This window comes from Miscanthus floridulus, chromosome 8 (genome assembly GCF_019320115.1).
Source record: "Miscanthus floridulus cultivar M001 chromosome 8, ASM1932011v1, whole genome shotgun sequence".
In the NCBI taxonomy this organism is placed as follows: domain Eukaryota; kingdom Viridiplantae; phylum Streptophyta; class Magnoliopsida; order Poales; family Poaceae; genus Miscanthus; species Miscanthus floridulus.
The window spans coordinates 226,279,325-226,302,356 of NC_089587.1; the positions used below are offsets into that span (position 1 = coordinate 226,279,325).

At 45.1% G+C, this 23,032-nt stretch overlaps 1 non-coding gene across 1 annotated transcript; it reads left to right on the forward strand.

Moving 5' to 3' along the window:
* The first annotated feature begins 18,443 nt into the window (after positions 1–18,443).
* On the forward strand, positions 18,444–18,550 carry LOC136478761 (small nucleolar RNA R71). The gene has a single exon (XR_010764472.1). It is a non-coding gene; the product is annotated as a small nucleolar RNA R71 (small nucleolar RNA).
* The last annotated feature ends 4,482 nt before the right edge of the window (positions 18,551–23,032 follow it).

The following is a 23,032-nucleotide window of genomic DNA, read 5'->3' on the forward strand; positions in this document are numbered from 1 at the left end:
TGTTTGGCAGGAAGGCCAATGGTGTCCAGGAGGTCTGACAAGAAGCCAGAAAAGAAGAGTGCAACGGCTAAGAAACAAAGAGTTGGAATAGGTTCAGGCATCCGGTAAACCTCAAGTTTGGTGTGCTAAGCAAACACCCAATAGAAGGCAACCATCGACTAATATTCAAATGGCTTTTCTGTTGCCATCAGAATTTAGAGCTCCAGTGGATCAAGAAGTTTATTCAGATTTTGATGAATCGGAGTATGAAGAAATAGTTGCCAAGTTGATAGTTATACAACAGGCTATATTCGATAAGCCAGTCAAGTATCAGCACTTAAAGGCTTTATATGTAAGAGGTTTTGTTGATGGGAAACTGATAAAGAAAATGTTGGTGGATGGAGGTGCTTCTATCAATCTTATGCCTTACACCACTTTTTGTAAACTTGGTAAGGGACCAGGAGATTTGATTAAGACTGACATGATGCTTAAGGATTTTGGGGGTAATGCGTCTAAGACCCAAGGCAATGAATGTTGAGCTAACAATTGGGAGTAAGACTCTGCTCACCACGTTCTTCATCATCGATGGAAAAGGGTCATACAGTTTACTCCTTGGTTGTGATTGGATTCATGCAAACTGTTGTGTGCCATCAACCATACATAAGTATTTGATTCAATGGCATAGAGATGATGTCGAGCTGGTTTGTGCTGATGAATCTATGAGTGTCGCAACAACCGATCCAGTATTTTGGGAGCTAGAAGACTTTGAGTGTTTTTTTCTGGAAAGTTATGGGAAGGAGGCTTCATTAGAATCAATAATGAAAGCCAACAGTCGATCCAAGCAGCCAGCTTTGAAAAATTGTTTTAATGGATAATCCAATAGGTGGTACAGATGGCAAACTAGGACATGGCTTCACGTCGGATGATGAATTAGAAGAGGTAGATATTGGTTCTAGAGATAGGCCTAGGCCGACGTATGTAAGTGCCAAGGTGGATCCTGAGTATAAGCAAGAGTTGGTCGATTTATTAAAGGAATTTAAAGATTGTTTTGCTTGGGAATACTATGAGATGCCTGGTCTAGACCGATCGATTGTTGAACATCGATTGCCAATCAAACCTAGATATCGGCCGTTTAAACAAGCTCCGAGGAGATTCAACCCAAATGTACTTGATGATATCAAAAAGGAGACTAAAAGGTTACTGGAAGCAAAGTTTATCCGACCATGCCGATATGCAGAGTGGATATCGAATGTTGTTCCTGTGTATAAGAAGAATGGAAAATTAAGAGTTTGCATCAATTTCAGAGATCTGAATAAGGCCACACCCATGGATGGTTATCCGATGCTGATAGCTGATATGTTGGTAGACATAGCAGTCGGGCACAAGGTTATTAGCTTCATGAATGGCAATTTAGGATATAACCAAATTTTCATGGCTGAGGAAGACATAGCAAAGACCGCTTTCAGATGCCCTAGCGCAATTGGTTTATTTGAGTAGGTTGTGATGACCTTTGGTCTGAAGAATGCCGGTGCAACTTTTTAGAGGGCAATGAATTATATTTTTCATAAGTTGATCGGTAGGATTGTTGAAATCTACATTGATGATGTGAGGATAAAATCCAAGGGGTATAAGGAGCATCTAGCTAATTTGTGGGAGACACTAGAATGCACAAGAAGACATGGTCTAAAGATGAATCCTAATACGTGTGCCTTTGAAGTATCAGCTAGACAATTCTTGGGTTTCATGATCCACGAGAGAGGAATCTAAGTTGGTCAAAGAAGCATAAAAGCAACTGATGAGGCAGTGCCCCCGACTACTAAAATAGAGTTACAATCTTTGCTTGGCAAAATCAATTTTATTAGGAGGTTTATTTCAAATTTGTTAGAGAGAGTTCTGTCGTTTTCTCCCATGTTGAAGTTGAAAAATGATCAACAATTTAAATGGAGTGATGTACAACAAAAAGCGTTTGAGGAGATAAAAGAATATATGAAATGTCCGCCCATGCTGGTCCCTCCTCAGCATGGTAAGCCTTTTAAGTTGTACATATCGGCCGATAACCAAACAATTGGATCGGCCCTGATGCAAGAGTATGAAAGGAAAGAGCGAGTTGTTTTCTATCTCAGTAGGAGACTTCTAGATCCAGAGACAAGATATTCTCCCGTCGAGAAGTTATGCTTATACTTATATTTCTCTTGCACTAAGTTACGACATTACTTGTTGTCGACTGAGTGTACAGTTGTCTCCAAGACTGATGTGATCAAGCATATGCTATCAATGCTAATATTAAATGGAAGAATGGGAAAGTGGATTCTTGCGTTGTCAGAATTTGACTTGAGGTATGAATCGGCTAAAGCAGTCAAAGGGCAAGTGATAGCCGATTTTGTCACCCAGCATCATAAGCCGATTGTTGGCTATGTGGAACCAGTACCCTGGATGTTGTTCTTTGATGGGTCATCATGCAAGCAAGGTGGTGGCATTAGTATTATTATTATTTCATCTCGGGGGGCAAGTTTCGAGTTTGCTCTTCTAACTGAACTAATGATTACCAACAACCAAGCTGAATATAAAGTTATTCTTAAGGGGCTTCAACTTCTTCATGAAGTAAAGGTTGAGGCAATTGAAGTATTTGGAGATTCACAGCTAATTATTAATAAGTTGATCAGCCTATATGAGTGCAAAGAAGATGCTCTAAGGGGATATTCTGATGAATGCCAAAGGTTGCTCAAGGAACTTCCTCATGTCTCTTTTCAACATATTCTGAGAGCATAGAATCAAGAGGCTAATCGTTTAGCTCAAAGTGCGTTAGGTTATTGAGTGTTTCAAGAAGTTTTGAGTAGTGAAACCTTGAATAATGATTGGAGAGATGAAATAGTCAATTACCTTAGGAATCCATAACAGAAAGTTACCAGAAAGCTAAGATATAAATCGACTAAATATGTTTTACTAGATGATCAGCTATATTACAAAACATTCGATGGGGTGTTGCTCAAATGCTTGAATCAAGAGGAAGCTAAGGTGTTGATGGGTGAAGTGCATGAAGGGATATGTGGAGCTCATCAATCGGCTTATAAGATAAAATGGATTATTCGCAGAACTGGATATTTTTGGCCAACAATATTGGAAGACTGTTTCGAATATTATAAGGGATGCCAGGACTATCAATGTTTTGGTAATGTCCAGAAATCGCCTGCATCGGCTATGAATCCAATAATCAAACTATGGTCGTTTTGAGGCTGGGGAATTGATTTAATTGGCTAGATTTTTCCGCCCTCAAGTAAAGGACATAAGTTCATATTGGTAGCAATGGATTACATCACTAAATGGGTTGAGGCAATTCCTTTGAGGATGGTAACCTCAAATAACATGGTTGATTTTGTCAAGGAACATATTGTGTATCGTTTTGGGATTTCTCAAACTATCACTACCGATCAAGGGACAATGTTCACATCAGAAGAGTTTGGAGATTTTGCTGTTAGTATGGGAATTAAGCTACTAAATTCTTCTCCTTACTATGCTTAGGCTAATGGCCAGGCAGAGGCGTCCAATAAGATTATGATTAAGCTAATCAAGAAAAAGGATTAAGGAATAGCCAAGGAAGTGGCATTCGATGCTTAATGAGGCACTATGGGCATATAGGATGGCCTGCCATGGATCGATTAAAACATCCCCTTATGAACTTGTGTATGGTCACAATGCAGTCCTTCCTTGGGAGATTCAAACTGGATCGAGGCGTATCACGTTGCAAAATGATTTGTCAGCTGAAGTCTACAAGAATCTTATGATAGACAACTTGGAGGATTTAAGTTACCATCGGCTGTGTGCTCTTGAGAATATCGAACCCAATAAACTGAGGGTTGCAAAATATTACAATAAAAGTGTCAAGAGCAAGCAATTTTCTGAAGGAGACTTGGTCTGGAAGGTAAAATTGCCGATCGGGTCAAAGGACAGCAAGTTCGGCAAATGGTCACCTAATTGAGAAGGACCTTATCTGATTAAATGTTGTGCGCCTAGCAATGCTTATGTCCTAGAAACACTAGGAGGAGAAGAAGAGTTTGGTAGAGCAATGAACATAAAATATCTAAAGAAATATTATCCTAGCGTTTGGATTAATACTTGACTGTCGATTAGTTTGATCATCGGTTCTAATAGCCGATACCAGAAGGGTGTTGCCTCTTGTTCAAAAAATGAACCTGAAGGGAGAAAAGCCAGTACAATATGTATCGCCTATAAGAGAAAAGCAATCATGGATAAATTGATGCATGGAACATGAAGTACGAAGCGAAAGAAAAATCACTTAAGACCAAGAAATTGTTTGCTAATATCACCTATTACAAGCTACAAGCTAGAAAACACTTTGTTTACTATATCATCGGCCTAGGAAGTAAGGGCTATGGAGTTGGCGGCGTTGAAGAAATCCACGACAAGGCGCTCATGATCCCTAGGGTGTGCCATGGCTAGAAAACCATGGGGAAGAAGCCAAAGCTCGTGGCCAGAACGGGCTTACGCAGTCGCCAACGCCATGGCAGTGCCATGACGAATGCCATGAAGAGCGACCTTCCTGACATGGTTTGGGATGTCATGCAAGCAAACCACTAGAATGGCACCTCTGGCATTGATGAATCCCGCCGCGTACTCCATAGCTGATCGGAGGCTTTCTAGCTGAGCCGATAGATCTGAAAGGTTCAAGGGAGGGATGATCAAGATCTTGAAGACAAAATTAAAAAGAGATAGAAAGTTGTGGTAGGCATCTCACCCATGATTCTGGCCTTGGCCTCGGCCAACCTATCCTCCATCGGATTGGCCTCAGAAGGTGATCGGCATCGAACCATGGCTAGAGCCGATTCTACGAGGGAGAGGCAGTCGGCGAGATTCTAGCCAGCCTGATCAATGGAGGAGAGCAGATCATCGTTGTTGATCTGTCTCCTCGGATAGCATGGGAGCTGGTGGCAAGCTATTGATGAGGATAACCCCGAAGGCTGAATGGAGTCGGCCCTATGCCCGGGACGGTGGGGTATCACGAGTTGCACCATCCTGATGATGAAGGCGCTAGCATGATGATGTAGATCCATTGAGGGCCTCCTCAGCAAACCTTTTATTGTTCTCCATGATCTCAAACCTATGGGAAAGCAGAAATCGCACTAAAGGCATGAAAGGTTTGGGACGAAGCAGGTTGTTTTTCGATCCACAGCCGTGGCCCGTATATATAGGCCAGGAAGCTGAGACGATAGATTTCGCCGAGGTTATGGAATTAAAGTCAGATATGGAAACGGATCGACACTCCAAAAATTCAGGGGACAGGTCACGAAGAGATAACAGAGTCAGACTTGTTGCTTCCCATAATCGCAAAATATCATGAGATGGATATGAAAGGTTTACATTGACCAGCGATCAACCCGCTAAGTCTTCTTTGGATTGAAGGGTGTCCGGATCCCCACGAGGCCGAAGGTCATCATGAACCAAGTCACATTGGCCCGTTGATAAAATTGCATCAGGAGAAGGGGAAAGGCCAACTGCTTAACAGATGCCCAATTGATTTCTCAATGACTAGGAAACAATGGGAAAGAAAGCCGCCTACTAAAGATGCCCATTTCTCGGTGGTTGGGAAACTGTGGGAAAGAAGTCTATGGTTTCTCCGATGGGCATTTGATGGAGCAAACAAGGGGAAGGTGTCCACGCATTTTAGCCCTTGCAAACACTAAAACAACTCTATAATCATGGAGAGAAGACTTAGGTGAAATCACAAGAATTCTTATAGCCGCAATAGCTGATCCTCTTGCTCAACAAGGCGCTAAGATGAGCGACACAATCTCCCTATACACAAGAATCCTTCTAACCACTCAAGATCCTCATAGCAAGGAATCAGACCATGGAGGGTCCGACAGAGCCAGAGGTACTCGAGAAAGCGGGTAGAAGAGAAACATAACTGAGTTGTTGAATTGCTCTCGCTAGAGTCAGATAGACATTTTATAATAGGCCTGAAAGATGGATCCAAGCGCAAGTGAAGCGATGATGCTCTAGTAAAGTTTTGAAGCATGGGCTCATAAGCTGGCAAGGATAGTGACAGACCATAGACCCCAGATCAAGATTCTCTACCCGTGACCATGGACCTATCGAGGGTACAGGCATGATAATTTTAGAATAAAATTACTTTTATCCCAAAATTGGGGGGCATGTGTTTACACCAAAATTTGGGAAGAAGAATTGTAGGAACTCAAAAGCCCCCAAGATCGTGTCATCGAGGAATCAATTGCATAAAGGTCGGTATCAGCTGATTCGAATGCAGTACTAGAATCGGCTCTCTGCAGAAAGCATCAACAGATAATGATAAAAGCTGCAGTTGGCATCGGGAAAAAACATGTTGAACTCTCCAAAAAGAGAAAGATTAGGGTCCAAGTTATCTTAAATTAGGAATGCTTTCTCTTATGCCAAAGATTGTAATGAGTCGTGCTTAAGTTGGATTCATGCGTAGGTTCTGGGTATAAATATTGGACCCCGGCTATTGTAAAGGACACACAATCAATCAAATACAAGTTACTTACTTTTTTGGCTTCGGCCACCCCTTAGGAGTAGGAGTAGAGTATATCTCAGCGAGTTCTTCAGCGAGCAGGGCTGCAATAGTCCGGCCAACCTCCCGCTTGTCTGTAAGTACCGTCCTGGCTTATACTTCTATTCATATGGCTACATCGATCCAGTCAACCTCCACTGTGACTCTGGTATAAGCTAGTTATCGACTCTTGTCTAGTTCAAGTACGACTGCATCGATCTGGTCGACCTCCACTGCTCGAACTAGATTAAGGTCAAGTTATTGGCTCTACCTAAGAGTGGCAATCTTTGGTAGATTCATTAAGTTAACGATCTTGCTGATATTCTTATCGTCATTAGTTTGTAGCAACATCAATTTGCCTAGTCGAGATCGATTTAGATCAGCCTCATATCCTTTGGGTCCGTCGTTTGCTTTGTCACAACATGATACTTCTTACAATGAATGACGGATTATGTCTTATCGGCTGTTCTATTTCGATCTTGGTCGCACATAGTACGCGGTTAAGGCACGTATGATCTTGGAGAGATTTGCTGGTTAGTTAAATCTGATCTATAGTTCACTATTATGGCTGTAACGATCCAGTCGATCCCCACTGATAGAACTGTAGATTGGAGGATGCTAGTTAGTAGATCTATTCTTGATTAGGCGTGACCTTTACTATTTGCTATGCCTACATTGGCTAAATAGCCGATCGCTTGCGCGTTAATGCCTACAACACGTTTACATGATTCTGTTAAGTGTGAATAGATCTGTGTGCTTTAAAGGTTTGATTTGTTGTCTTTTTTATGGTTGCATCAATCCAGTCGAACCCCACTGTTAGAGATAGCAAGTTGAGTCTGAGGAGTCCATAGGTTTGTCCATGTAAAATAGTTGATTGTTCACACGTTGTAGTTCTCTTCACCTGAATCGGCTATTTTAGCCGATTTATTCGAGTCTTCACGTATAGCATGTCTTTGGAAAGCCTGTCGAAGTGTAGATGGTTTTACGGATTCTTCAGTTTTAGTTTGTTATTATCATCACAGCTGCCATCGATCCGATCGAACCTCACTGTTGATGGTAACAGATTAGATTCAAAGCATCTATAGATCTGTTTGTATTAGATAGTCAATTTGTTCGTGTGTTATATCTTTTCTCGTTAGATTCATCGGCTCAATGATTTATACGGGTAATATCCACCTAGCTGATGATCTTATTTACATATATGTGTATTATACCTGTCAACATAAAATCAATTGCTACCCACGAGCTTTACAGTCCATAACAGCCAATTTTTGTGCGTATCGGCTATTTAACCATTCTTTCCGTTTGGCTGCTCTCGAAGCGGCACACTTGGAACTGTCTAGACACAGACCGGCATGTTCCACCTTAAATTACTGATAAACTTTCTCTCCTTGTCAATTGTAGGGTCAAATTGACTGGCATGTCTCGAGAGGAATACACAGGATCGATTATCCCTGTGTTGAAGCTAGGTGGATCTCTAGCTCCATCGAGCAGACCCTTCTGGCTTGCTCGTGTGCCCAGCACATTTTTGTGCTGACAACTACTTCTAAAGCTACTACTTCGGAGAGCTTCTAGAGAGCTTGGAATGCTTTGAATGCTTGAGTGATGATCTCCACTGAGCACCACAACCCCTTTTATAGTGTGTAGAGGGTAGGGATGAAAATGGTATGGATATTTTTCGACCGTATTCGAAACCGAATCCGTTTAGAGGGGTTAAGATCTGTCTGTATCTGAGTCCGGATATCCAACATCCGATACCATATCCATATCCGAATACTCAAATCGCATATTTATGATGTCGATATCCAATCGTATCATATCCGACATAGTTGACACTATCCGTATTCGAATCCAAATCCGAACAGAAATATGAAAACAAATGTAATATTGGTGATATGCATCCGTATCTGATCCGTGGTTGGCTTCCTAGTAGAGGGCAGGTGCACCACCTTGCCATCCAACAGTGTGGATGGCTTCTGGATGGCGGTTGCATGCTCCTATGGTGGTTGCTTCGATCAGAAAGGCGGTTTGGAGGTCGGTTTGGCCCCTCCAAGTGTATGACGGTGGACCCAGTGATCCAAGGCAGCTCAACTTCCATCTTTGGATCAAACCAACATAGATCAACACTGGAGAAGTAGTGTGGAGGATCTCCCATAGATCAGTGATGTGGCAAGGGGGTGGGGCCATCGGGCGATGCCAGGTGGCATCAGCCAACCCCACCAAGTGGGCCCAAGGCCCCTACCATGTCCATTTGCCTTCTATGCACGCCTTTGTCCATTTTTGTGAATTTTCTTGCATATAATTTTTTTCCAAGTACAAGTGGAACTAGGTGAATTATAAACATAAATTGGCACATGTGATGTTGTTTTACCTTGGTTTTGGGTGGAATGTTGATGGTCAAAATGGGTGTTAGTGACCATCAACAAGCTCGCCCAAGCTACCCCTTTGCTCGTCCTGAGCAAAGATGCGGGTTTAGCATGTTGAATCAGGAATTGCTTCAATGTAACGCCCTACAAAAACTTATATACAAACCAATACTATCTCTTGAGTTGAGCAAGTTAGTGTTAGAAATTTACCATTAGTCTTAGCCATATGGGGCTTATAGCTTTCACCTTGACATAGGCGTGTGCAAGATAGCATAGCGTAGATGGAAACTTTCTTCCCTGCTTTGGTTTTGCCAAGACTTCCTAGAGGTTTTCAAGATTTTTGAAAGAAAAACTTGCCTAAGTTCCTCAGATGGTATACTTGAATCGCTCAATGGTGTTTGGAACCTCTCCAAGGCCAAAAGATCTTAGCCTTTCTCCTACTCTAAGGCTTATGTGGAGTTTATGGGTAGGGAGATAAAAAGCAAGGCTCACTTGAATTGAATATATTGCTAAGTCAAACACTTGGATCACAATGAGCAACAAGTCATACAAAATGATCAATATGTGTAAGTGTGTGGTATTTGGTGGAAGTGGTACTCCTTTGAGGACTTCCCTTCCTCTAGCATCTTTTGTGAGAGCATGGCTACCTTATTCACTCTCTCTTCTCTCTTTTTTGTACTATAGAGCTTTTGCTCTTCTTTTTTCTCTCTTTTTTGTAGCCCATTGTTGGTGTTTTTGGACCATCGATGAGTAAATTTGTACCTACGTGTTTGGCTCAGATGGTGTGCTCGGAGGACACAAGGGTTTATACTGGTTCGGGTAGAATGTTCCTACATCTAGTTCATCACTGCTCGTGTTATTGGCACTAAAAGTTTGTAGTAGGGGTTACAAACAGGCGACAGAGGGAAAGGATCCCAAGTCTCTAGTGTGCGTGTGCTCCTAAAGCGTGTTAGGGCATGTGTTTTGATGTCTACAGCTGTGTAAGTGGTGAACTCCCCTGGATTCGGTCATCCTGCTTCCACTTTTATAGATGAAAGGGAAGAGCAAGTTACACAGAGAGAAAGAGGGAGAAGAACCAAGGAGAGGAAGGCTTCTAGGACCATCAGGCCTTTCCTCTCCTTTATGCGGGTCACGCCGACACTGTAGATGGTGACAGGGACATCTCCATGTCAGGCGCCTGTTCGCTGCTGATGCCATGTCCTAGCATTGTCAACGGGTCATGACATCCCATTCCATCTCGGTGGGCGACGGGGCAAACCAGTGTGATGGTCAGCAGTCATACAGGGAGTAGGCAGCATAGTTACCATGCATCCATCATTGTTGGTGATGTGAGTTCCCTAGAGTGACATGTCGCGGGTATGGCTCATGTTGAGATGTGCCCACTCACTACACAGTGTCAGAAGTTTGACCTTGGGTTGTGCTTTTCTGGCCTGTAGTGGTTGGTGGTGGTACGGGCTTCTATCAGGAGCCACGCCTAAGGGGTCAAGCGAGGTAGAACCCCTACCCCTAGAGGCTGGGTGAGCTAGAGCTCGCACCCAAGGGGTTAGGCGAGATAGAGCCCGTGGCCTTGGGGTCATGCAAGGTGGAGCCCATGACCTTGGGGTCAGGCAAGATGGAGGCCATGACCTTGGGGTTGGGTGAGGCAAAACTTGCAAACTTGAGGCCGGGTGAGGCGGAGCCCACCCCTAAGGGGTCGATGAGGCGAAGTCCATGACCTTAGGGTCGGGCAAGATGGAGCCCACCCCTAACGGGTCAGGCAAGACCTGCTAATTCATCTCGAGCCATTTGGGGGAATCAGCATGGGCGGTAACTCCCTTGCTTTGGGTATCCCTAATATTGATACCCGCTAGTAGCCCCTAAGCCTACGGAGGAGTAGAATACTCCTTTGGAGGATTTTCTGGATGGGAGGACTCTAAGGGCCTTGGCCTTCTTTTGTCGCCCATGGCGTGACCTAGGGACGGTGATTCCCTTTCGCCATGATTGGACCCCTCGGGGGTATAGCTATGAGATTTGGTGGGTTGAGATAGGTGTTTCCTGATTCTAACCCCTATAGGGCTCTAACTGACCTTCTGTCGTTCTACGACTGCACGTTTGGTCTCCTTGTGAGTCCAACTTTCCTCAAGCCCCGCACGTACTGGGGATCCGGTCGAGGGTCAGCTCGTCTTTGTAAGCATCACCTCGTCCGTGGTTTCTACAACCGGAGGGGTTGAGCTAACATCACTTACCTCGATGGCTCGAGTGATGTGCTCGATGAGCTCGCTAACAGGTATGTCCGAGTGGAATCTGGGTCTATCATTCATAACAAGGATGGCATAGCCCTCATGTGGCATTCTACTGCTCCTTAACCCGCCTCCTGGTAGATGCCCAAGTCATTCTGGAGACCGACTCAGGTGGCCCGCTAGCAACTCCTCGATGGAGATTCTGTGGGCATGGCTTGAGGTTAGGATCGAACGAGAAGGTCGAGATGACCCTGTCCACTTCTGAGCAGGTTGGGCAAAGGTCATTGGGGCTCATCTATGTTTTCTCCCTTGGCTCTATTTGACGTGAGGTGGCCTCGAGCCCTTCGCGGGCTGGCCTTCGAACCCTGGTTGGTCGCCACTCATGTCGAATGAGATGACTTACCGCTTCATGATGCGACATGAAGCATTGTGATGTAATAACTGCATATGTGATGCTTGGATGTATGAGATGAATGTATGAATGCATGCATGAGAATGGATGAATGTATGAATGCATGCATGAGAATGGATGAATAAATGCTCATGCACCGAAAAAATAAATTGGGGGTTGGTAAAGTTACCTCGATGGCTGGAGAGACGGGTTTAGGGAGCTCTTACCAGATATGTCCGAGTAGAATCCAGGTCCATCATTCATGACAGTGTTGGCATAACCTGCATGGGGCATCCCACTGCTCCTTACCCATCTCTCGACAGCGGCTTGAGCCATCTAATTGGCTTGGGTGACCTGCTGACGTAGGACTTACCTACAGAGATAGAGGATGAGATCATCCCCCAAGAAATTAGTTAGGCAGTTAAGCCAGGTGGTGAACTCATAATATGTGGACAAGCTCTTGAATTTTGTTATGGCCAAACATGTTTTTAGACCTTCTCCCCTTTTTTGTTAAAAAAGGTTAGTGCATTCTGACCCTTTCTGTTGTTAAGGCTGTAAAGCTCGGGGTGTGGGTGAACAAACTCTGATCATGCTGGTGAGCAAAAATACCATAGCCACTGGGCCATAGGTTTCTTGCAGTCCGACCAGTTTTACTCAGTGTTCGTTTTCGTAACCCTTGCTTTTAGATCTTAACGTGAGAAAGGGTCGGGCATAGAGAATGTCTACTAGAAAGATATACTCTTATTAGCCCCTGAGTGAGGGCTGACCCCTTGCTATTGCTGGGGTCAGGTGTCATTAAAGATCGAGGAATTGATAATGAAAAAACGATAAGAGAAAGCGTGCGTAAATTAAGGGTAAAAGCGACGTAGTCGTTCGATGTTCTAGGCGTTGACGAAGACTTTGTCATCGATGGTCCTGAGCCTACAGGTGCCTGGTTGGAGCACCTCCATGATGATGTATGGTCCCTCCCACGGTGGAGAGAGCTTGTGGCAGTTCTTGTTGCTCTAGACGAGGTGGAGCACCTAGTCCTCGATGTTAAAGACCCAACCCCACACTCGATGGCTATGGTACTGGCGCAACATTTGCTGGTGCCTGGCTAAGCAGAGGAGGGCAGTGCCATGTGCTTCATCTAGCTAGTCCATGGCATCCTCGAGCGATGCCTTGGCTCCCTGTTCATCATATACCCTGACCCTCGGTGTCGTCTGCAGCCCACTTGGGCTCCTTCCTATGCTCCTCCCTTGTTGGAGCCTTTGGACAAGAACCGCCCCAAGAGGATGCAGTCTTTGTATAGGTGCTCAATGGGGAAAGCATGGTTTGGGCATGGCCCTTTGAGCAGCTTCTCGAAGTGGTTTGGGGTACCCTTGGTGGGCTTTCAACCCCCTTACGGTTGGTCGTGGCCACGAGTGAGCCCTCATGCCACTGCTTGTTCTTCTTTTTGTTGGCATGGTTGGAGGTGCCTTCACCGATGTCCTCATCCCTCTTTGCCTTGCCTTTGAGGCGGTCGAAAATCACCCTGACCGCCTCTTCGCCCGAGGCATGGCCGGTGATGATGTCGAGGAGCTCCTTGGTGGTTCATGGGCCCTTACATCCCAGCTTGTGAATTAGGGACTCGCAGGTGGTCCCAGACAGGAAGGCTCCTTTGATGTCGGTGTCGACAACATTGGGCAGCTCGTTGCACTTCCAGGAGAAGCACCGGATGTAGCCACGAAGAGTTTCCCTGGACTTCTGTCAGGAGTTTTTGAGATCCCATGGGTTCCCAGGATGCACGTATGTGCCCTAGAAGTTTCCCACTAAGATCTCTTTTAGGTCCGCCCAACTTTGGATTCAGTTGGGTGAAAGGTGGTCCAACCATGTTCATGCCGAATCAGCCAAGAACAATGGAAGTTGCGGATAATGAAATTGTCATTATCTGCCCCACTAGCTTGGCAAGCAAGCCGATAATCCTCGAGCCATAGTTCGGGGTTTGTTTCCCTAGAGTATTTCAGGATGTTGGTCGGTGGTCGGTACCACGGTGGGAAGATGGTGTAGAGGATGTGTCGGCCAAAGCCTTGAGGCCCTGGCAAGTCAGGGCTCGGGCTTTAGTCCTTGTCATTGTTGTAGCGCCCGCCACAACGAGGGTGGTAGCCATGGCTAGCCTGCTCCCTCGCATCACTGTAGGTATGCCTACAGGCGTTGAGGGTGTTGCACGCATCATGGTGGAGGCCAAGACATTCATGGACTGGGATCATGATTCATGGCCTACTGCCTTGCCATGCCTGATGGACTAAGATGTCCCTATCGAGCCGCTCTGAGGGCACGCACTGGCTGGTGTCAAGCTTGTGTTGTTGGGACAGCGAGCTCTTGGCCTACTACGTCGCCGCATGCTCGAGTAGCGTGTGAATCTCACGATGGACCCGATGATCCTCGGGCATCGTAGGCCCCGAAAGCCCCTAGAGTAAGGCCGCTGCAGCAACAAAGTTCTAGCTCACCTGGGTGAAGAGTGGGAGGGCTTCATTGTCCTCAATGATTCTCTGGTTCATGTCATAGGCTATGGTGTGCGCAGGCCCACCGTGTCCATGGCGCTCGATCTCTCACTCGAGCTCCTCATGTTCCTGCTCGAGCTAGAGTCACGCTTCCTCGATCTCTTGGTGTCAGGCCCTCAGCTGCTCTACCCATAGGTGAGGTAGGGGCCTTATATCCCCCTCGACCTTGTCGTCAAGGTCATTTGTTGGGGTAGCCTCTCCCTCATGGATGCTTTCGACATGTCCCTCGGGGGTACCTACCATGAAACATTGACGTGAGGGGTGATGGCTCCCCCTGCTGGAGTCAGAGTCAGACGATGACTCTGATTCTTCTACAAGGAGGTCATGGAAAGATTCCATGACATATATGATCATCCCCATAAACTCATTGTTCGTAGGGGATGGGGGTGTGTGTTGCGCCATAAGGTGGCCAACGGTCTCTGCGACGTTGCAGAGACCGGATGGGAGTGCTGTCGGACGCTCTGGATGAGGTGTTCTGGGGAGAGCGGCTCTTCTCTGGCAAGCTACATCATGACATTGGTGAATGACAAGGTGAGGTGGCGCAGGTCCTCCTGGGGCGGTCAGGGTCCTAGGAAGGTGCTGAGCTGGCGCTCTAGCCTCCCGTAATCGATGTCGAGGAGCCGGTCACTCTCGAGGGCATGGGCCTCTGGTGCGTGCAGCGATAGCTTCTCAAGCGCCTTGGTAATCGCATCGAGGCCAATGAAGTGGAGAGGTTGGATGGTGGCGGGAGCCTATGCCAACTCCCCCTCGGTGGTGACGATGAAGTCTAGGTTTCTGAAGCACACGTGTGTGTCTAGGACCCAGCTGATGTCGTGATTGGCCATCTGAGATCTGGTGTGGATGTAGAGACACGCAAAAGGCCCCTACCTGGTGTGCCAACTATCGGTGTTTTTGGACCACCGACGAGTAAATTTGTATCTGTACTTCTGCCTCGGATGGTGTGCTTGGAGGACACAAGGGTTTATAATGATTTAGGCAGAATGACCCTACGTCCAGTTCATCTCTACTCATGTTACCAGCACTAAAAGTTTGTAGTAGGGGTTACAAATAGGCGAGAAGGGAAAGGATCCCAAGTCTCTGGTGTGTGTGTGCTCCTAAAGCGTGTTAGGGCATGTGTTTAGATGTCTACAGCTGTGTAGAGTGGTGAACTCCCTCGGATTCGGTCATCCTGCTTCCCCTTTTATAGATGAAGGGGAAGAGCAAGTTACATAGAGAGAAAGAGGGAGAAGAGCAAAGGAGAGGAAGGCTTCTAGGACCATCGGGCCTTTCCTCTCCTTTATGTAGGTCCTGCTGACACTATAGATGGTGATAGGGATGGCTCCATGCTAGGCACCTGTTCGCTGCTGATGCCATGCCTTGGCGTTGTCAGTAGGTTGTGACGTCCCATTCTGTCCTAGCGGGTGACACGATGAACCAGCGTGCTAGTCAATGGTCGTATAGGGAGTAGGCAGCATTGTGACCATGTGTCCATCACTGTTGGTGATGTGAGTTCCCTAGAGTGACATGTCATGGGTATGGGTCATGTTGAGATGTGCCCACTCACTGCACGATGCCAGAAGTTTGACCTTGGGTTGTACTTTCTAGCCCATAGTGGTTGGCGGTGGTATGGGCTTCCATCAGGAGCCGAGCCTAAGGGGTCGGGTGAGGCGGAACCCCCACCCCAAAGGTCGAGCAAGCCAGAGCTTGCACCCAAGAGGTCGGGCGAGACAAAGCCCACGACCTTGGGGTCAAGCAAGGTGGAGCCTATGACCTTGGGGTCGGGCGAGACGGAGGCCACGACCTTGGGGTCGGGCGAGGCGGAACCTATGACCTTGGGGTTAGGCGAGGCAGAACCTATGACCTTAGGGTCAGGTGAGGTAGAGCCTGCCCCCAAGGGGTTGGCAAGGGAGAGTTCACGACCTTGGGGTCGGGCGAGACCTCCTAATTCGTCTTGAGCCATTCGAGGGAATCAGCATGGGTGGTAACTCCCTTGCTTTGGTTATCCCTAATATTGATACTCGACACCCATGCCTCTCTTTTTGATGACAGATAGCTAGAGGGGGTATCAACATATGTCTCTTATGGAGCAAGAGGTGTATAAATATGGTATGGGTGGTTGCATACTTCTAGTGTAGAAGTAGCATATATATGTGGAGTGTGCATGATCTTGATCAAAAGGTATGACAAGCTTCTCTACTCAGATCAACAAGGCTTGACAAAGCTCAAAACAAACAAGCAGCTTTTTGTGTAGGCTTATCATATTAGAAAGCATGTATTTGGCTGTTGTAGGAATTTTTCACCATTGAGAAACTTCTTGCAAGAGATTTTATCATTTTTTAAGAATAAAACTCTAGGTTGTCTCAACTATTCCTCAAACAAGTTAAAAGATTTACTCTAATCTTTGCCACAATATATCTCACAAAAGCCTATACTTGGTTCTAGCATTTTCAACCCAAAAAAGCAGTCAACATAAGATGAACCCTAATTTAGGATGCTCAAAACTTGAGAAGTAAAGGGTTGTATAGCAAGCTTTTGTAAAGTATCACAGAGCAATTATTCATCATCTCCAAAAGGTATTTAAACATCAATTTTTAGAGTAAGAGTGATTAAGGCAGCTTTAATGATTCTCCTCTACATCGGTTATAATAACATAATTGTCTTACATATTCTACTATTCGTTTTATGCTATTATTATTTTATTATTGTTATTGTATTTATATATCATTATTTTTTCGATATGAGGAACTAATGCAAATAATAGAGAGGGTGTGAATAACTTCATACCTGAGCGGGGGAGGTTCTCCCCCAAGCTTTCCTTTTTCGAAGGTTGGAATCTTCTTCTCGGGTGGCTCTTCTTTCATTCTTTCTTTATTTATTACTACTACTATGATGATGTATTACCACTAAGCATATTTATTATGAGATTTGTTTTGTTGTTTTTTATTATTATGAATTTATTCTAAATGCTAGTACTTTATAAGTACCTTTATTGAAAATGTAGTTTGGAAAGGAAAATATGCAAATGCAACCTATACTAAATGCAATGGAAATGCAGTAAAAGTGTACCTTTCAGTGTTGGCTCATGGATGTTCCTCCTTGTGTGGGGATTCTTCCTTGTACAGGAATTCTTCTTCCTTATTTTCTTTAGAGATGTTCATAGGATCAGGCGATGATGATTCCTTCTTCTTACGCCATGTCCTTCTTGGCTTCGGCTTTCTGGCTTTCTTCATCTTTGGTTGCTTCTTCCTTACCTGTTTCTCATAAAAGTTAGGTTTTCCAGAGGAAAAACAAATGTTTCTTTCTTTCCATCCAAGTGGAATTGAATTTGTTCAGATGCCACATGTATAGAAGCATTAGCGGTATTAAAAAAAGGACAGACAAGGATGAGGGGTGTATCCTTGTCATTTCCCATATCTAATATCACGAAATCAGTAGGGACATAAGCATCTCTAATTCTAACCAAAAGGTCAGTGGCTATACCTTCTACGTAGCGAACTGACTAATGAGCTAGTTTCAAATAAATCAAAGTTGGAGCTCAGTCTATGTAGAACAAGTTTTTATAAGTTTCCTTAGACATTATGTTCACACTAGATCCAAGATCACAAATTGCATTTCGGAAAGTATGAGGACCAATAGAGAAAGTAATAACAGGAGGATCACCTTTCTTAACAGGAACATCCCAACCATCTAAACCAAAATCATACCTTGATGTGACGAGGTTGGCGGTCTTCATGAATTCTTTAGGCTTGCCAGGAATTCTTTCTTTCTCAAAAGATGGGATAGCAGCTGCTAATTGGGTTTCAAGCATCTTATTGAAGCTAAGTTGACTCTTTATAGCGGAAGAAAAATCATCCAATTTAGCATTTATGTTTTCCAACATCTTGTAAATAGCATGGAGTTTCTTATTTATACTATCAGTCATTCTACCTTGACTATAGACATGATCCTTAAGGAAAGGGTAATTACTACCTTGATTACTTGAGCATTGCAATGAATAATTATTGTAATTATTACCTCCTTGGTTGTTGGAGCACTGATTCCATCCTTGATTTTGAGGACAAAACCCATTGTCATTGTTGACGAAGTTGAGGTCTTCATGGGTCTTGGGGCAGAGATTTCCTGAATGTCCGGTCTCTCCACAAACTTCACAAGTCATGTGGGTGTCCATGGCTTGTACAGTTTCTTAGGCACTCATCTTCTCACAATTTTCTAGTCATTTTGTGGGTAGATCCATCTTAGCTACAAGCATGTCAGCTTCATTAAGAGAATGCATACTCTTTTATGGGGCCGCTCCATCCTTGGTTGGAAACCATCCTCTCAATCAATGCCTTGGCATCTGTGACATTAAGCAAAAAGAATGCTCCTCCTACGGTAGTATCTAAATAGCTCCTATCCAACGGGACTAAGCAATGGTAGAAGTTCTAGATCAAAAGTTAGGCTTCCATACCATGGTGTGGGCATGCGGTGACATACTCTTGCATTCATTTCTAGGCTTTGGGAATTGACTCATCAGCTTGATGTTGAAAGCTAGAGATTTTGTTGCGAAGAGCATTGGTCTTACCGATTGGGAAGAACTTAACTAGGAAAGTGTTGGAGCACTTGTCCCATGTATCTACAGCATTGCGGTTTGAGTAGAACTATTGTTTTGCTTTTCCCAATAAGGGGAAAAGACAAAGATGTATGGCCCCTTGGGTCACTCCCTTAATGGTAAAGGTGCTACAAATCTCTAAAAAGTGTTGGAGATGTGCGTTAGCATCCTCATGGGCTTTACCACAGAAAGGACTAGCTTGCACCATCATGATCAATGCAGGCTTAAGCTCGAAGTGAGTGTCCACATTGATGACATTGGGACCTATGGCTATGTTAGCAGTCGAAATGGCAGAAAACTCACGGATTGTCCTGTTGGCCATAACCGTGCTAGCAAGAGGAAAGGTAACTAAAAGAATGGGAAGGAAAAAGAAGGTTGCTAGAACAGAGGCTAAGAGCCTAGCTAGCAGACCCTAACGATAGATTGGTAACACACATGTAACACCTCTGGTGTTACAAGCTCGCTAAGCACTAAGATTATGGCCTGAGAGGTAGATCTAATAATATAGTAAGTTCATTTACTTAGCATAAAGAGGTGGTGATAAAAACTCCTAACAAAAAGAATAGAATGAGTTGTGTTAATTGTTGGCATGAAAACAATTTCTATGAACAATGACCAATTACAACTAGAGTATAGTGTGGAAATAAAGAATTGAGGGCAAGTTACGTAGCTGGGCATGCAATTTTAAATCTTGTAGAATAATAATATTAGCTAGTATTTTTGGGAAGCTCGGAAATCAAATTGAAATTAAATCCACTCTTCATGGTTAAGTCGACAAACAAACGGTTTAAGTTTAAAGTGCTATCTTTAGTAAATTATATAGTGGAACATACTTAAATAGTGCTTTAATATTTTGTTTCTATGAGTTAGTACAAAGTATGGACTAGGTCATGGTATGTTAGTTGAAATTAACAAGGCTTAGACCTTTTGGAAATTATGGGAAAAGTGTTAAAAGTTGTAGATCAAACTAAACCCTTAATTTTTCTAAGTGGGAAATGATAGACAGTGTTGTTTTTGGTGGTTAAATTTCAACAAAAATGGAGTAAGCAGTATGTCTATGTTTTTGCACGATCGATTGCACCACGACGAGTACATCAGCGTAGTATGAGTAGTTGTGGTGTGGGTAGAACGTTATTCTAAAAAATTACCCAAAACTAGTCAGAACGCGCTGTGAACTATGTCGTGGAAGTTCTGTTCGTGAACCCATGATCGGGCGATGAGCTCATGTTGGCAGGCTTGTATCTTCATCTCTAGTTGCTCTTGGGGCATAGGGATTACTTCGCTGTCTAGCTGATAGTCCCAGTTGCGAGTTGGGATAGCTGGTCGATCTCGGGTCGGGTTAGGCATAGTTTTTTGTTTGCTTTAAAACTCATGCACATCACCCTTGTCACTTTCCTATCTGGGCTCACGGTCACCGTGTGCATGAGCGTGGCGGGTGCCGGGCTTGGCTGTTGCAGACCATGGCTTTCTCCTCGGGCTAGTGTGCATGTTGTTGCCATGTGTTGACCGACGCAATGGCATGCCCCTTGCCTTCCTACGTCCTCGTGTTGTCCTAGCCATGCCGTGCCACTGTGCCGCGCGCAGGGCCAGGCCAGTGCCTTGGCGGCCGTCGTCGAATCAACGTGGTGCTCTTCTCGTCGTCCAATCCATCTATTGTCGAGTCGCTAGTGGTCTTCCCTGCCTCATTGTGTGCCTGTCCATGTCAGGATGTCGTCGCTCCTCTCATGTCGCGTCGCACCTTGACTCTGTGTGGCGGCTTGCGCTTGGCTCTGTTTCACTGCCGCAGACATTGTCCACCCGGATGAGCCATCCCATCCTTGTTGCTCGTGACTGCTCCCTCCGAGCAGTGCCATAAGCTTGTCCTCGAGTATTTATCGCGGCATCAGCCGGGTTTGGCTAGGTCAAGCACAGCCATCACTGCCTGCCTTGATCAGTAGAGCTACGCCATTTTCACCTTGCTCGTGGTCTATTGCACGCCACCCTGGATCAACGCTCCAGCAGCTAATTAAGAGCGACTGCTTGCGGGCCGACTTGTATCAGGGCACAGGTGAGCCTCGTAGGCGGCCAATTTGGCAATTTGGTTGTCGCTGGCCATAGGCACCGCCGCAGCCATAGGTTTGGGGAAAGTCCTGCTCCGTGGGAAAAGAATAAAATTGAGGGTGTTTCTGAGCTCGTGTTAACTTCCTCTATCCGGTGCTCATTTCCGTTTGGCCAGGGCATGCATCGTCGATGTGCTAATGCCACCTTGTTCACACCAGAGCACCGCGGTGTCCGCCAGGCGCACGTGGCTAGCTTGGCCCGAACTCCCTCCGACTCAACCGTCACCACAGCACGAATCATGGTGAGCTCTTGATGCCTCCCCGCCATCTCAACCACCTTGTTTGAGTTCTAGATCACCAGAACAGCAGCGCTATCATGCAATTCTGCCCAGCATCATGGATAGCATTCGGTGGTGCACCGTGGAGCTTCATTTCGCTCCTTATCGTTGCGCGTTGGCTCGTAGTTCCCCATCGGCCCTCTTATTGTGCCGAGTCGGTCCCTGGATGGCCGGCGTGGCCGCGCAGCGCCATCCGAAGCGGCGCCGACAAGCAGTGGGTGTCTCGAGGATAGGCTCAGTGTGAGGATGGGTTTGTTGGGGGCATTGGATGAAAAATGTGCCTCTTGTGCAATAGTGAACAAAGGCGCTGGGAAATAACCGTGTAGTATGGGGACTTTTCTGCAAAAGTGTGGGCACGCACGCGGGCTCCCTGCCATGGGCTGCTTGCTTTGCTGGCCTGCTACGCGCGTGGCTGCTCCATGTAGGCCGTGTTGGACTACTGGGCCAAAGTGGTTGCCGCCGGCCCATTTCGAATTCTAAAATATTTTCTAATTTAGTTTCTAAGGCAAATTGTAAATTCAATATAAATTTGGGTAGTGGACAAAAAATTGTGAAACTAATCTTGTTAGGTTCCTAAAATCATGCTCCATTCGCAAGCATATCTTATCCACAAAGTTCTATAATATTTGTAGGAGTTCTTAAATTAAACTAAGATGCTTAATATTATTAAGATGCAAATATGTGCGATTTTTTGTGATAGAATGATGGTAGTGTTAGCTTTGAAAAGTTTACAGTAGCTCCATAGTATTATTATGTGCCATCTGTATTTTTTGTAGCTTCAGAATAATTAGTTTGCTGAGGTAACTAATGAGCCCTAGTTTACATATATATAGTAAATAAAAGGAAATAAAGAAACACCTAGGGATTTTATAACTAAAACATTGTGGGAAATTAGCGCCTAGTTCGACAACTTGGATACGTGGTCTAGTATGTTAGTCGTCATAGCTAGTTCGTTAGCTTGAGAGGTGTAATCGTATTTTAATAGTTGCAATTGTCGTTGATTATTTACGTGTCTGTGTTGCATCCACGAATATCATAATAGGGACAATGATGGATCGTGGAGTCAACCGAAGTAGCAGAGAAGATGGTGCCTTGACGATCATGTCATCATGATGGAATGTTAACTTTGGTTATATCTTACCCAGGCAAGCCCCGGTGCATAACCCCTATTGTTCTACACTTTATCTTATGCTTGTGCATTAAGTTTTAAGGAGTTGAATGAAAACCACTTGCGTATATATATCCTTATCCTATGAGTCCTACTAGTATGTCAGAATCATGTAGATTGCTATGCTATAGGATCTGATAGAAGTCAAGTGATTACCTATCACTCGCGAGAGATAGGAAAGATATTAATGTTGTTATTATATTACTATCGCATGGAATATATATGAATGATAATTGGAGACCGGGTGGAATGGTACTTTGGATCTAGACTTGGCTAGGCATTTGAGCGAGGCTCGGATTGCACTTGTTCCATCTATGTCGATTGAGGACCGTCCATTGTTGTGGATGGCAGTCAGGTCACAGACTTATTATCCTGAGCACATACTTTCTTATGGGAGCGGGAAGGCTCGTTGCTCTCTTATCGTGGGTTCTGGCTCTTTCTGGACCGACTGATTGGAGGTGGGGATGGTGGAGGTCTAGGCATAGGGCTTGGAGTCCAAGTTTAGATGAAGACCTAGACCCTTTGATAGGAGAGTGGTTGGTTGGTCTTGCATATGCCTAGGGTACAAGTGGGGCGTGTGTTTCGGGGTACCTATCTAGGATACATTGGTTCACAAACCATCGTGTGATACGGTATGACTTGGCTATGGTCTAGCACCTACTTGCTCTAGATGAGCAGTATGACCGACAAGCCTTAGAGCTAAGGAAGTGCCTTCGGCGAGCTGAGGAAGCCGAGATCTTCTCTAGGATGCTCTAGGTGCAACTTGCCGAAGTGCATGCCTGTGCGGCAGCCGTAGAGAGTCAGGAGACTGTCATGTTGGAAGCTCTAAAGGAGGCTAAAGATTGGCATGTCCATTAGTTAGGGGAGGCCTACCTGGTCACCAAGGCCAAGCGAAGGAC